We start from the raw sequence: 14,871 nt of genomic DNA on the forward strand, positions 1-14,871 counted from the left end.
TTAATTTGCTGTGAATTGGGTTCCTGGATCCAATTCCAATGAGAGAGAAAGTGTGTGTGTGTGTGTGTGTGTGTGTAGGCTTCCCCACACCAACAAGCAATTCTTTCTCGATACCAGCAGAGTGTCTGAGAATCAGTCGACTCAAGTCTGACACCATCTTCCTGGAGAGTGCATCAGGTCCCACACATTAAGGGTTTAGTCCTGTAAGATTACCCCTCCATCCGGATGCCAGTCACAAGTCCAGGTTAACTGTTACTTCAGACTCCCTGGTAAGTCAGAGATTCCCAAGACCCCCTTTTTTCTTGAGTTTGATTATTTTGCTAAAGCTGTTCACAGAACTCAGAGAAACATTTTACTTACTAGATCACCACTATTATAAAAGAATATAATTCAAGAGCAGCAAGATGGAAGAGAAGCATAGGGCAGGGCATGAGGAAAGAATACAGAGCATGCCTTCTATAAGTACACCATTTTCCAAGAACCTTCACTGTTCACCAAACAGGGAATCCTTCAAACCCTGTCTTCTTGGGTTTTGATGGAGGTTTCACTACATAGTCTTGATGGATTAAATCATTGGCCATTGGTGATTAATTTAACCCGGGTCCTCTTCCCTCCCCTTGAGGTGAGGGTGAGTGGGAAGGATTAAAATTTTCAACCCTAAAGTCACTAGGCTGGTTCCAATGTCTATAAGTCCCCCTCCTTAGGTGTTTTTCAAAGATCACTCATTAACATAACAAAAGACACTTTTTTACCACTCTTAACATTTAGGAAATTTGCAATCTGAGATAGGTAATAGTGTTACAGAACAGACAAGGGGGTCCTGAGACAATATACTATTATCGAAAGAAGGCCCCAGGTCCGTTATGTCCGCCGCCAGAGGAAAGACATCTCTCAATGCCAGAGATTTGTGAAAAGGAAAGGAAATGTTTATTTAATGCTATACTAACTTAAAGTAGTGACCTAATGTCTTTATCAAAAATCCCAAAGTCCCCCCAAAACACCCACAAACAGACACAGTCCTTCCTTCCTTCCCCCTTTGCCCAGTCCAGAGTACCGTATCTCAGGAAAGGAAATAGAAGTCCATGGCTCAGGCAGTCCTCCGGTTCTTAGTTAGTCCTCCATCTCAACTGGGAGACCTCCCTGGGTTCCCGGCTCCCTCGGCTGAGTCGCCAGGATCTCTGCTAAAACCAGGTGGTGGTTCCCCCTTCTAAAGCTGTGGGGGGTCCCCGCTCTGTCAAGGGCGTGTGGTTCTCTCTCCTAAAGCAGCACGGTTCTCCCTCTCAGGGCTGCGCATGGCTCTCCTTCTCAGGGCTACGCATGGTTCTTTCCTTCCTAAAGCAGCATGGTTCTCCTCCTCTCAATGGCCGAGGTCCTCCCCATTCTGCTAAAGCTGCATGGTTCTCTCTTCTCTCAGGACTGCGCATGGTTCACCTCCTCAGGGCTGCACATGGCTCTCCTCAAAGCAGCATGGTTCTCTCTCCTAATGGCCGCCAAGTCTGGGTTTTAAATCCCCATGGCCAATCTTCCTCTGCAGCCTCATTTCCGACTCCTCCCACACTCGGCTTCACATGCCAGAACTCTATCCTTCCAGGTTTACTGGGCTGCTATCATGAGTCTGGGCAGGTGTGGCCCCATGTCCTGGAGCCAATCTTCTCCGAGCTCCCACGCAGGTGCTGTAGCTTGGGGGATCTGCCCCCAGTCACATCTTGGTGGGGAAGTTACTTCCATTCCCCTGGCTCAGAAATGATCACAGCTATTTAACATATCTAAGCGACCAGCCAAAGGCTATAGATATGTTAAATGACCACGCCAGAGGGTAGCTGCAAGGCTGTTGCTATGCAAAACAGATCTCAATGGCCCTGCTCCATTTGTCCCTTCCCCCAACCCACATCCTGGGGAGGGGGCGGTTGGAGACAGCTTAAAATCTCCTGGACACCTTCAGTTCTGGACCCCATTTCAAATGCCTATTTGGGGTCCCCCCTCTTGGCTGCACCCTGTAACAATAGGTCCATATTTCTCTACAATTAGTATTCTTGTAGAAATACAACTAGCATATCTAGAATTATAAAATTAAATTAATATTTTAATTCAATTTTAATAATACACTCAAATGTCTTAATGTAACAGCATAGAAACTTCATTTCTTTAGTAGGTGCTTTTCTCCTTTTTTGTGTGTATTTTTTACATTCAAAACATATTTTTTATTATTTTTTTGTTTTTCTCTCACTCTTTTCTTTTGTTGTCCAAGCACAGTTGTCTCCATTTCCCCCCACCACTCTTCCCCATCTCATACATCTCCACCTCCTACCCTCGATCCTACCCACCTTTGGCTTTGTCCCTGTGTCCTTTATACATGTTCCTTGATGACCTTTCCCCATCCCCTTGGTTATCCCCTCCCACCTCCCATCTGGTGATTGTCAGTTTGTTCTTTATTTCAATGTCTCTGGTTATATTTTGCTTGTTTGTTTTCCTGCCCTTCTTGAGAGCATGCATGGATAGATTTGGACAGCATTATGCTAAGTGAAATAAGCCAGCTGGTGAAAGACAAATACCATATGATCGCATCTATAAGTGGAACCTAATCTTTTCCTTCTTTTTGATTCAAACTGGTCTTATCCAGCACTTTGTTGGGAACTGCCCTGACTGGAATCAGAAGCTGAAACCCCCGCCTAGGCTAAGGCTAAGGGAACGCCCTTGGAACCGTAAGCCAGCAAGGAGACAAAAGCTTATCTCCCTGGAAGGAATGCTGCTTATGCTGCTTTATTCATAACTGAACCCCCAAAAGCTTGGTCGGTTAGCCAAAGATGGGTAAGGTTCCCAAAGGGGGGAACGACCTAAGACAGGCACAATCACTTTGGGAGGTCCCCCAAAATAAGGACTTGGGAGGCTGCAGCAAAAGGGGGTGATGGACCCTCGCTCCTGGGCTTTGACAGAGCCTGAGTTCTCGTCGTCTGGGAGAAAATCTCCTTATCTCTTGGTTGCCTTGGTTCCCTTGCTCCACCTAAGCCTGAAACAATGACAGGGTAGTGCAGCTCTGTGCTGAAAAAGGCGGATTCCTCAGGTGATCAGGCCTAAGAAAGAATATGTAAATTACTGTGAAACCTTCTTTGTTTAGAATGCTCTCAGTTGAATGAGAGGGGTCCAAGGAGGAAGTTAGTTTGTTCCTCAAAATCTTACAGCTCTTTGACCCCAACTCAAAATAGACCGGCAGAGTTCCTTGTTTTCTGTGGTTCCTTACTTCCCCCTAATGAGTACTGTACTTTACCTGAATTATTATGCAAAATGAGCCCAATAAAAGCAGGTATGGACTGTAAATCGGCATTCTCCCCACTGGGGGGGGTGGCCATTCCGTCCCTACTTCTCCATAGAAACTAGTTTGTCTCTGTGCATGTTTTTTTCTCGCGTGTTTTCGTCAAGCCATCCTCAGCGTTCTGTGGTCACTGCTGGCTGGGGACCCACGCATCAGCACCTGACTCATTTGCCTCTTTCTTTGCAGGACCACACCCTTAATCATTAAGCCCTCAGGACAATCAAGTTCTGATCAGCATTAAATAATCTTAAGGACAAAGCCACAGATCTGTTGACTCCAGAGACTGAGTTTCAGTCAACTAGAAATAACATGTAGGCCTCTGTTTTGTTTCAGAAACAGGCCCAGAAAAGCAACAACACCAGATGAAGACATACCATGACTGACATCAGGACAAAGTTCACTTGTCCGTGACCCCCTCTCCTACTACCAACTAATCAGTAGAGACCACAGCCTGACCCTGACCCTAACTCCCTTAGTCACTGCGATGATTTTCCCTCTGTAACCCGTCCCCTGGAAGCCATCAGAGAGAGCAGGTCTGTGATCTGTAGCTCACTGGTCTCCAAGTGTGGGCAAATTCTTGAAAATAAGCCTTTGTCTCTCTGCAAGATCCTGTTCCAGTCTCACTGAGATTTGATGACTGCAGGCAAAAAGACTCCTTTAGTCTGATAACATGAAAACTCAAACATTATAATGAAAAACAATATTGCAATGTTCTACACCTATCGTTATAGCCTATAAACTAGTTTTTACAAATATCAATTATATTTGTATCATTTCTATGTTTTAAATACACACTTAGAGCCCTGGCTGGCGTAGCTCAGTGGACTGAGTGAGGGCTGTGAACCAAAGTGTCCCAGGTTCGATTCCCAGTCAGGGTACATGCCTGGGTTGCAGGCCATGACCCCCAGCAACCCCACATTGATGTTTCTCTCTCTCTCTCTTTCTCCCTCCCTTCCCTCTCTAAAAAATAAAATAAAATAAAATCTTTAAAAATTTTTTTAAATAAATAAATAAATAAATACACATTTAATATTTAAATACAAATACAGTTGACCCTTGAACATGGGTTTTAATTGCATGGGTCAAATTATATGTGATTTTTTTTCAACAAACATATAAACATATTTTTCCTTCCTACAATTTCTTTAAAAATATTTCTTCTAGCTCACTTTATTGTAAGAATACAGTATATAACACATATATCATACAAAATACGTGTTAACCAACTATGTGTTATGGTTCAGGCTTCTGGCCAATAGTAGGCTCTTAGTAGTTAAGTCAAAAGTTACATGTGGATTTTCAACTAAGAAGATTGATACTTCTACCCACTGAGTTAAGAGTAAATCATCTATAAACACAAAAAAATTATATGCCCATTGCACTTTGCACTTAGTACAAATTGAAAGTCTTTTAAGCTAGCAATAAAATTTCAGTAGCGATGAAGTTGAATATTTAGATATTTGGAAAAAAATTGACATCTTAACACCATTGAATCTTCCAATATATAAGCATAACACCTTTCTCCATTTCTTAAGTTCCCCTTGAATTTCTTTTTAGTTATTGTTTTAAGTTTTCTACATGTTTTGTTCAATGTTTTTCTAAGTATTGTTTTGACACTACTGGATGCTTAGTTTATATTTATTATTGGAGCAAAAAACACATACTATAAAATCTACCCAATTACTAAATTTTGAGTGTGCAGTATTGCTAACCATACGTGCATTGCTGTACAGCAGATCTCTGAATACAATCTCACAATTATTAGGATTAAGACATTGATCTAGAATCTTCATAACTGATGAAATATTCACTACAATGATGTGGACAGAGAAAAATGGAGGTTGACTTATCCATATATACCAATTATTATTGATTTATTATTTCTCAAAAGTCACCTTTCAGTATCTGGTACAATAATCTACTGAACTCCTTAAGAATTTCTCTTTACAGTGAGCACATGATGTTATATCATATGCTGAAAGAATACAGTAGGAAAAAGGGTGTTTCACATTGTGGTGTGTTGTGTGTGCGTGTTCTGTGTGTGTGTTGTTTTTCACTCCCGCTGCAAGTCATTCAGAGGTGCAGGTATGTGGAGACATCTAGTGGTGACCTGTCCCAACTGCATACCCAAAGTCCCTCAGCAACTGGAGACTGTGAAAACTTGGATTCCATGAGCACCTTCACAGAAGCCCTCCCCCAGCCCACACGCCCAACTCCAGTCTTTGCATGTGCAACAGTGCCACAGTTCCTTTGTCTACCAGCCTTGGCTTGATTGTACCTTAGGTGTTTATTTCTACTTGATTGGCTGTGGTAGACCAGCACTGCCTCATTCAACCCAGCAAATATCTGCTATGCGGTGGCTGCAGCCTACACATCTTCTCCAATGAGATATAAAACCCAACTTTGGGAAGAGAGAGTTTTCCTTTTAAAAGTGTTCTCTCTCATGTATGCTCCCTTAGCCCTAGATTGACTTTTCAAGTTATCTTTATATTTTAATAATCTCATTACTTATTTTTCACACCCCCCTTTAATTTACTATGCAGATTATCTCCTGATTAAACCCAGATCTACATATCATAAATTTCTTTTCTAAAAGAAGATGCTTACTGATTTCAAAGAAGACAAAAGTTATTTCACCTCATGGCCTCAGGTTCCAAAGCAGATAAGAATGAGAAACTAGGCCGTATCACCATCTACCTGACACCTTTTATGATGGAGACTTTGTGTGATAAGCAGAATATTGTTCTTTACTCTACCACTAGATTTTATATTTTTATTTAAGATCCCAGAAATGGGGCAGAATTTGAGGCTAGATATGAGAGAGCCCCCTCCTCTAAGCAGAATTGTCTTCTGGACGGTGGGTCCCTTGTAGTACAGGCTTCCACAGCTGTATCAGTGCACCAGCTGATGTTGTTGTGAGAGGCTGTGTTCAGCTTCAATGATTATTTTTTAAACTCTTTCAACCTGTTTGTCCAATTCATGGTGGGTGATTTATGAGCACACCAGCCCATACTGCACTGAGTGTTTAGTAGTTTTTGCCCAGAAAGAGCATGACCCCCATGCCCCATGCTCCCTAATCACCAGATCTTGCCTTGAGCAACGTTTGTTTGTTGTTTGTTTCCTCAGATGAAAAAATGTCCTCAAAGAGAAACATTTTGCAGATATGGAAGAAGTGAAATAAAAACAGCAGAAGAACTGAAAAACATCAAAATTGACAAGTTCAAACACTGTTTTGAGCAGTGGAATAAACATCTCAATAGGTGTGTTGCATAAGATGGAGAGTACTTTGAAGGTGACTGAAATTTAAACATGTAAGAATATATAAGCAATTTCTTTATAAATAAATCCCGGCTTTTTGGGTCCCCCTTATAGATGTTAAAATATCACAGTAAATTCTCTAAATTGTAATTTATTCAAGTAAAATACTGTAAAAGAAGTAGAGAACAAAGACAACATATGGCACAAGAAAGACATAGATTTCAAAAATATATTTAAGTCCAAGCTAAGACCAAAGATTTTGGCTTAGGAATTATTTAAACTTTGATACCCCTAATTCTTCTTACCTGGAAAGTAGAGTAGGAAAAAGTATGTATTTGGAAGAGGACATACAATCTATTGCTGATTCTTGACTTTACTGTCTTTATTGAACAAGTAGTTTGTTCATGCAGAGTATAGAGAAAATGTCAGGTTTAAGCATCTTTGGAAAAATATGTCATAGATGATCTAACACACATGGAATAGTGTGACATAAGAGACCTTCAACAGATTCATTTTAGTGAGGTGTGCTTCATGTTTTCATCTACTCATTTGGATATAACTTTGATCTTCAGAGACACAAAGAAGCATAGACCCTGGGCTCCATCTCCAAGACCCTGCTCTTGGGATATACTTCTTATCTTCACCATCTTTCCACATATTAATTTAGACATTTGAACTCCGTGATTTGACAGCTTAATTTTGTTAGAATCATTAACTTCACCCTGTGTGTGTTTATATATATTCTTATATATACTGAGTTGCCCAAAAAATTTGTTCAGTTTTATTCTGTACAATGTCTCCAGTAAGGCTTAGTTGCTTTAACTTCATGAGAAACAATTTTGTTAGATTGTATTTTGACAGCTGTCATACCAGCATACATTTGAAAAAACTTATCAAAATTGGTGAATTTTTGTATAACCATTTTAATATTGAAGATGAAAGAAGGTATGCAAAAATTTCAGCATATTATGCTTTATTATTTCAAGAAAGGTAAAAACACAACTGAAACACACACAAAATAGATTTGTGCAGTGAATGGAGAAGGTGCTGTGACTGATTGAATGTGTCAAAAGTACTTAGCAAAGTTTCTTGGTACTATTGATATTTTGGCCAAATCATTCTTTGCTATGGGGCTGTCTTGTGCATTGGAAGATGTTTAGCAGCACCCCTGGCCTTTACCCACTGGAAGGCAATAGTGGGAGATAGTCAACACACTCAAAATACCCAAGTCAATAAAGTTACTGATGAAAATAAAAAATATTTCTTTTATTTTATGGAAAAAACTAAACTGACTTTTTGGCCAACCTAATACATACACATGCACACACACAAGATCTATTCAGAAACAGTCCAGCCATTGTTAATGTGACAAGAATGTTTTTTTTTTTCTGACACCAATGTGATCTGTTAGCCAAGGAGAGTGGGCTGGAATTCACATGTGTGAACAGTGATGACTTCACTGTACTAGTCAGTGGGGGTGGTAGATGCTGCTGAGTGAGCATGTGTACTGTGTGGTCATTGTATTCAAAATGACTACGTAGAGCAACGAATCTGCATCAGATTTTGCATTAAGCTTTAACATTCCTCCATGGAAACTATTTGGGCTATTTGGATGATCCTAAAGGCTGTCACAATGGTTAACTTGTGATTGGCAGCTTCATCACAACAATGTACCCACTCATCATGCAAACATCTCATGAAGTTTTTTGGTGAAACATCAAATCACCCAGATTATTCAGCTCCCCTGCAGCTCAGATTTGGCATCCTGCAACTTCTGGCTTTTCTCAAAACTAAAATCACCTTTGAAAGGGAAGAGATTTCAAACAGTTTATGAGATTCAGGAAAATATAACAGGACAGCTGCTGGTAACTGAGAAAACTGTGTGAGGTCTCAAGGTACCTACTTTGAAGGGGACTGAGGTATCATTGTCCTATGTACACGGTTTCTTGTATCTTCTGCAATAAATGTCTCTATGTTTCATATAATGTGGCTGGATACCTTCTGGACAGACCTTGTATGTTTTCACTAAACTACAAAAATCTGTTCTTCTGAACAGTACTTCTTGACACGACCACCAACTGGCAGTGACCTCAGAACGCTGAAGATGGCTCGTCAAAACATGAAAAAAACATACACAGAGACAACCAGGTCTTGTGGGGAAGTAGGAACAGAATGGCCACTCTCTCTAGTGGGGAGCTTCATGGCCACCCTCCCTAGGGGAGGGCACCCCTAAGAGAGAGCACCCCATTCTCCCGCCCTAGCAGGCTTTTATTTGGTTCATTTACATAAGAATTCAGGTAAAACTCATTACTCATTGCCAGGAAGTAAGGATCAAACAATAGATAACAAGGAAGTCTGAAGGCCTATTTTGAGTCAGGGTCAAAGAGCTGTAAAAAACTTTAAGGAACAAACTTATTTCTTCCTTGGATCCTTATCATTCAATTGAGAGAATTCTAAACAAAGCAGTTTTCACAGGATTTTACATATTCTTTCTTAGGCCTGATCACCTAGGGAACTCGCCCTTTCCAGCAGAGCGACACCACCCTGGCATTGTTTCAGGCTTAGGTGGAGCAAGGGAAACTAAGGCAACCAAGAGATTAGGAGATTCTCTTCCAGATGATGAGGACTCAGGCTATGTCAAAGCCTAGGGGTGAGGGTCCATCACTCCCTTTTGCTGTAGCCCCCAAAGTCCTTCCTTGGGGTTCTCCCACGTGATCATGCCTGTTTTTCTTGGTTGTTCCCTCCTTGGGGGATCTTACCCATCATTGACTAACCAATGAAGCATTGGGGGCCAGGCACAGTGAAGTAAAAGGAGCAGAAGCGGAGCTCCTGCCAGGGAGATAAGCTTTTGTCTCCTTGCTGGCTTATGGTCCAAGGTCATTCCCTCAGCCTTTGCCTTGGTGGGGGGTTACAGCTTCTGATACCAGGCAGGGCAGTTCCCAACAATTTCTGATACACTATTAACTTGCAAATAAATTCTAAGAAGTTATAGACAGAAAACAGAAGAGGGACAGATGACTATGTGAGTCATGTAAAATCTGAGAATTATCCCTCATCTCACTTCTATTATTTGGCAAATATTAATTTTAACATGTGCATTCCTTTCTGGGTCTCTATTAAATAATGGAGGGAAAGAGCATGCCGGCTACCCAAGAAGGACTGCTTTAGATCAAAGGCAGGCAAGCTATGGCCTGTGAACAAAATCTAGCTTATTGCCTATTTTTGAAAAAAGTTTTATTGGAATATACTCATTAACATTTATACCACTGAATTTTAGAGCTGGGGAGGACAACAAAGATCATAAAAAATGATTATCCAGGTTTATTACATCATTTTATAGATGAAGAGAGCCTGAGGTTTGGGGGAGTTACATGACATGCCTGGAAACAGAATTGTAGCTGGTTAAAGAACGGGAGTCAGAAACAATTCCCAGCTCTTACACTTTGTCATTACAGCTGCCTTTTTTTATTTTCTAGCACACTTAGAGGTAGCCAAGGGTATTATTAGCTTAGTTTGGACCACTGGTCTGGCTGGATAGGGACAGGTGCCACTCCAACTGAAGAAGAAAAAAGCTTCCATCTGTCTTTTCCTCTGTTATTGTGAACCAGGGAGGACATATGTTCTAGATGGTACACATGGCCTCCAGTATCCTGGGTCTCTGAATGTTCCCATATGGCTGTCTCCAGCTGGCTGGTTTGGGGCACATAGTGTGAATATGAATAAATGTTACTTCATATTAAGCCACTAAGACTCAGGGAGTTTCCTCACATCAGATCTTGTCCTCGGTGACCAACATACTGCTTCTCAAACGTTGTGTATTCTAGATGACCAAATGTTTTCAAATGTGAAATTAATTCTAAAATTTTAAATAAAAGTAGTTTGCTACAATAGAATTAACTATAGCATGTTATCTATAAGGTCAGCCCTATTTGATATTATTATGTATAGTTTGTTATAGATTATATTATTGTGGCTTTAGAAAAGTTATCTTCTGGTGGCAGGTCTATTTAGGTTAGGGAGAATTTACATAAGATATATTGAAAGTGCCTTATAAATTAAACTCTCTCTAAAGCTGGAAATAAAAGAACTATTTATAATTTACATCATCTTTATTATATGCAACATCCTGTTTAAAAGTTCAAGTCCACTGAAACAATTAAGCAGTAAAATGCTCTTAAGCGATTAACACACTACACAGCAATATTACATATTATGAAGCCTTAAAGTTTAATCCATTTTGCACTACATGTATTTCCTTTGGCTTGATTTTTTTTTTTACTTTTATGCTATTTTTTGGTTTATTTATTGGGATGTTGTTAATTTAAAATGTATGCTATGATTGATGCTTACATATTGCTTAGATTTAGAAATTTTATGATGGGTACCTTTTAATTCCTTTACTCTAAAGAGAGATATTTTTAGGTGTGACCTCACTAACTTAGTAATGAATATTTTTATTAAAATGTTTCTATTAGCTTTTCCTTTCCCTATAAAAAGGCAAGAAGACTGGAATACAAATAAACTTATAGTTGAATTGCACTAATACTGAAATAAACATTGGTTTTAGCAAATATAACTAATTTTCATTTCACTTGTGTCATTATTTCAACGTACTATTAAAATTAAATGTCTATATTACTTTTTTATTTATATTTCTTTTGTTTTTGCTTGTATATTTTTATTTAGTTAAATTCATTGTCTCATGATCCTTATTATTGTCTTCATTGCCTTATGTTTTGTTTTATTTATATGTATTTAATGAATTAATATTTATCTTTTGCTTACATGGGTATAGGATTTATGATTATTTGAATTATCTTACCAAATTATCTTGATTATTTTCTTCTGTTCCCAAAACCTTTGAAAATATATATTGTAATTATATAAATATGAATATTTATTAACAGACCTATATATTTATTACATTATAAAATTATAAACTATAATGAGGCACTCTTTTTTAAAAAAAGGTTTTGCTTATTTTTACTTTTACTTTTATTTTTAAATTGAGGGGAAGGGAGCGAAAAAGAGAGGGAGAGAAACATCTGTGTGTAGTTGCCTCTCACATGGCCCCCACTGGAGACCTGGCCCCCAACGCAGGCATGTGTCCTGACAGGGAATTGAACCAGCAACCCTTTAGTTCGCAGATTATGCTCAATCCACTGAACTACACCAGCCAGGGCTTATAATGAGGCACACTTATTCTCACCAATCTGATCTTCCATTACCTGTAACTATGATTATAATACATCAAAATTTTGTTTCCAACAGGCCCAGTTTACTCCATTTATTCTGACATTGTGATTACTGATATTTCAGTTCACTGTCAAATGTTGTACTTAATAAATTTTATGGCCACCTTGTCGATAATCATTATGATAATATTTTTTCCCGACATTACATATGGTAGAATAAGTAAGACTATTTCCCACCCATGATATCTCACCTTTAAAAGGAATTTAAGAAGATAGACATTAAAGAATTTCAGTTATTTTAACTAAAACATGTCTTAATAATAAGGTTGTTGGTAAGCAGCTCATAGCCCTTCCCTACCTTTAACCATTGGACCCAACATTATGAATGACCGAATTGGATAAGGATGGTAACATATACCAATATGATTACTATTTATTTCCATGGTCAATAGAACAATGATTTCCTTTGTCTTGCCTCTTACTTCTGAGTAGGACTTCAAAGCTATGGCAGTTTACACAGGACATCAATTCAGTTGTCCATTTATTACTTTACATATGTTTTCACATACTATTGAGCAGTAAATTGGACAATCTTAGAGTAGGCAGTAGAGAAACAAATAGTCTAATTGACTAAAATTGAATAATCTGCTGCTATATAATCAGATTATTATGAAAGCATTTCATTCTGACCTGGTACTATTTCTGCTAATGTTCTTTTTAGTGAAATTTTGTCAAGTCCTGTCATTCTCTGACCTTTCAAAACCTATTTTATACTAAATACTTCTCCTCTCCTTGAGACTTAGTTTAAATGAGTTGCCTGACAGATCATTTAGTACCATTCCACTGCTTCACCAAACCTTTCAAGTAGAGAGTTTATCTCATGCTGATTCAATTATTTTAATATCAAGTCAGTCTCCAAGTCGCATTTTGAAATTAGGAAGAAAATACTCTAATGTGATCCCCTTCTTATCCAAAGAATCTAACTGGGTTCACATTGAAAGAAATTAGACAAACTTCCAATGTCTCCATTTTCATGGGAAACAAAGGAATACATACAGTTAATAGAGTGTTTCTAAGCCACAATCAACTGTGAGCACAAAAGTGTAGACATCAGTGTACTCTAATCCAATATAACTAATTCACTGTAGCAGAGTGCCACCAAGTATAACAGAACTACTCCACTGGGCACCCAGATCCACTCATAAAAGCCAGAAAAGTGTTGTTATTGCTAAGAGCATACCATTCCTAATGAAAGTGATTCTCTCTCGCTCTATAGATTTATGAGGATGGTAGACTGAGTATCCAGGTACATCCACCTTCTGAAACTCTTCTCCTTCAGCCTACTTTCTGTGAAAAGAATGCTATATGTGCAGCTCTATACACACACGTTTTATTATTGAAATATACACATTCTGGAAAACATCCATATTAACCATAATACATGTCAGTCTCACAGCTTAGAAACTCCATAAGTCATTAGTACAGGAGGTTTTCTTCTATATCTGTGTATTTGGTTAGAACCAGTGAATGTATGAGAATTGCATTGATATTTTTCTTAATATGAAAATTTATAATATAACATTTGGGTAATTTGTGAAATTTGTCCTTTAGATTTTTTTAAAGTTTGTGAAGATTTTGATATACTTTCCCTATAGTGAAATAATGATTTACTGAGGCGAAATTAACATAATATAAAATTAATGATTTTAAAGTGAACAGTTAAGTGACATTTAGTGCATTCATAATGTTGTGCAACCACCACTGCTATCTGGTTCCAAGACATCTCCTTCACTCCAAAGCAAAACTTCTTACCAATTAGCAATTTCTACCTATTCCCTCCTTCTAGCCTCTGGCAGCTCTCGATGATCTGCATTCTATCTGTATGCATTTATCTATTCTTCATAATTTACATCAATAGAATCATACAATATGTAAAGTCTTGTGTCTGTCTTTCCCACAAGATACTATTTTGGAGATTTATCCATATTACAGTATGTATCAGTACTTCATTCCTTTTATAGTTGGATAATATTTTATGTATATATAAAAATTTATTTATACATTCTTTATTTTATGGACATTTGAGCTGTCTTCACTTTTTGGCTATTGTGAATTGTGTTTTCATGAACACACATAAACATATAATTGTTTGGGTAGTTGTTGGGTATATGAGGTCAGTCCAGAAAATTTCTAGCCATTGTAAATATAACAAGAACAGTTTGTGTGACACCGATGTGACCTACCAGCCAAGGAGAGTGGACTGGAATGCACATGTGTGAACAATGATGACTTCACTGTACTTGTCCATGGGGGCGGTAGACACCCATGGTTGAGCATGTGTAGTGTGTGGCTGTCACATTCAAAGTGACTAAGCAAGTAGAGCAACAAATCTGCATTAAATTTTGCATTAAGCTTGAACTTTGCTCAGTGGAAACTGAATGATTCAGAAGGCTGCAGCTATGGACAACTGATGATTGGCAGCTTCATCATGACAATATGCCTATTTATGCATCACATCTTGTGCAGAACTTTTTGATGAAACATCAAACCACCCAAGTGACTTGGTTCCTCTACACCCCAGATTTGGCACCCTGTGACTTCTGGCTTTCCCCTAAACTAAAATTACCTTTCAAAGGGAAGAGATTTCAGATTGTCCATGAAATTCAGGAAAATACAGTGGGGCAACTAAAGACAATTGGAAGAACTGTATGAGGTCCCAATGTGCCTACTTTGAGGGGAGACTAAAGTGTCAATGTCCTATGTGCAATATTTCTTACATCTTGTATCTTCTTCAATAAATGTCTCTACTTTTCATATTATATAGTTGGATAACTTCTGGGCAGATCTCATATTAGGAGTAGAATTAATGGGTACTATGGTAACCCTATATTTAACTTTTGGGGTCCTGCCAAACTTTTTCAGCAGCTGTTGAAACTTTTTGCATTTTCACCAGCAATGTACAAGGATTCCAATTTTCTACATCCTCATCAGCACTTATTATTTTCTACTTTTGTATGCATCCTAGTGAGTGTGAAGTAGTACATCACTGGGGATTTGATTTGCATTTCTATTCCTAGTTATCTGAGTGATTTTATCATAAAAATATTT

Source organism: Phyllostomus hastatus, unplaced genomic scaffold, assembly GCF_019186645.2.
Source record: "Phyllostomus hastatus isolate PE091 unplaced genomic scaffold, TTU_PhHast_1.1 phas_contig_40, whole genome shotgun sequence".
NCBI lineage: Eukaryota > Metazoa > Chordata > Mammalia > Chiroptera > Phyllostomidae > Phyllostomus > Phyllostomus hastatus.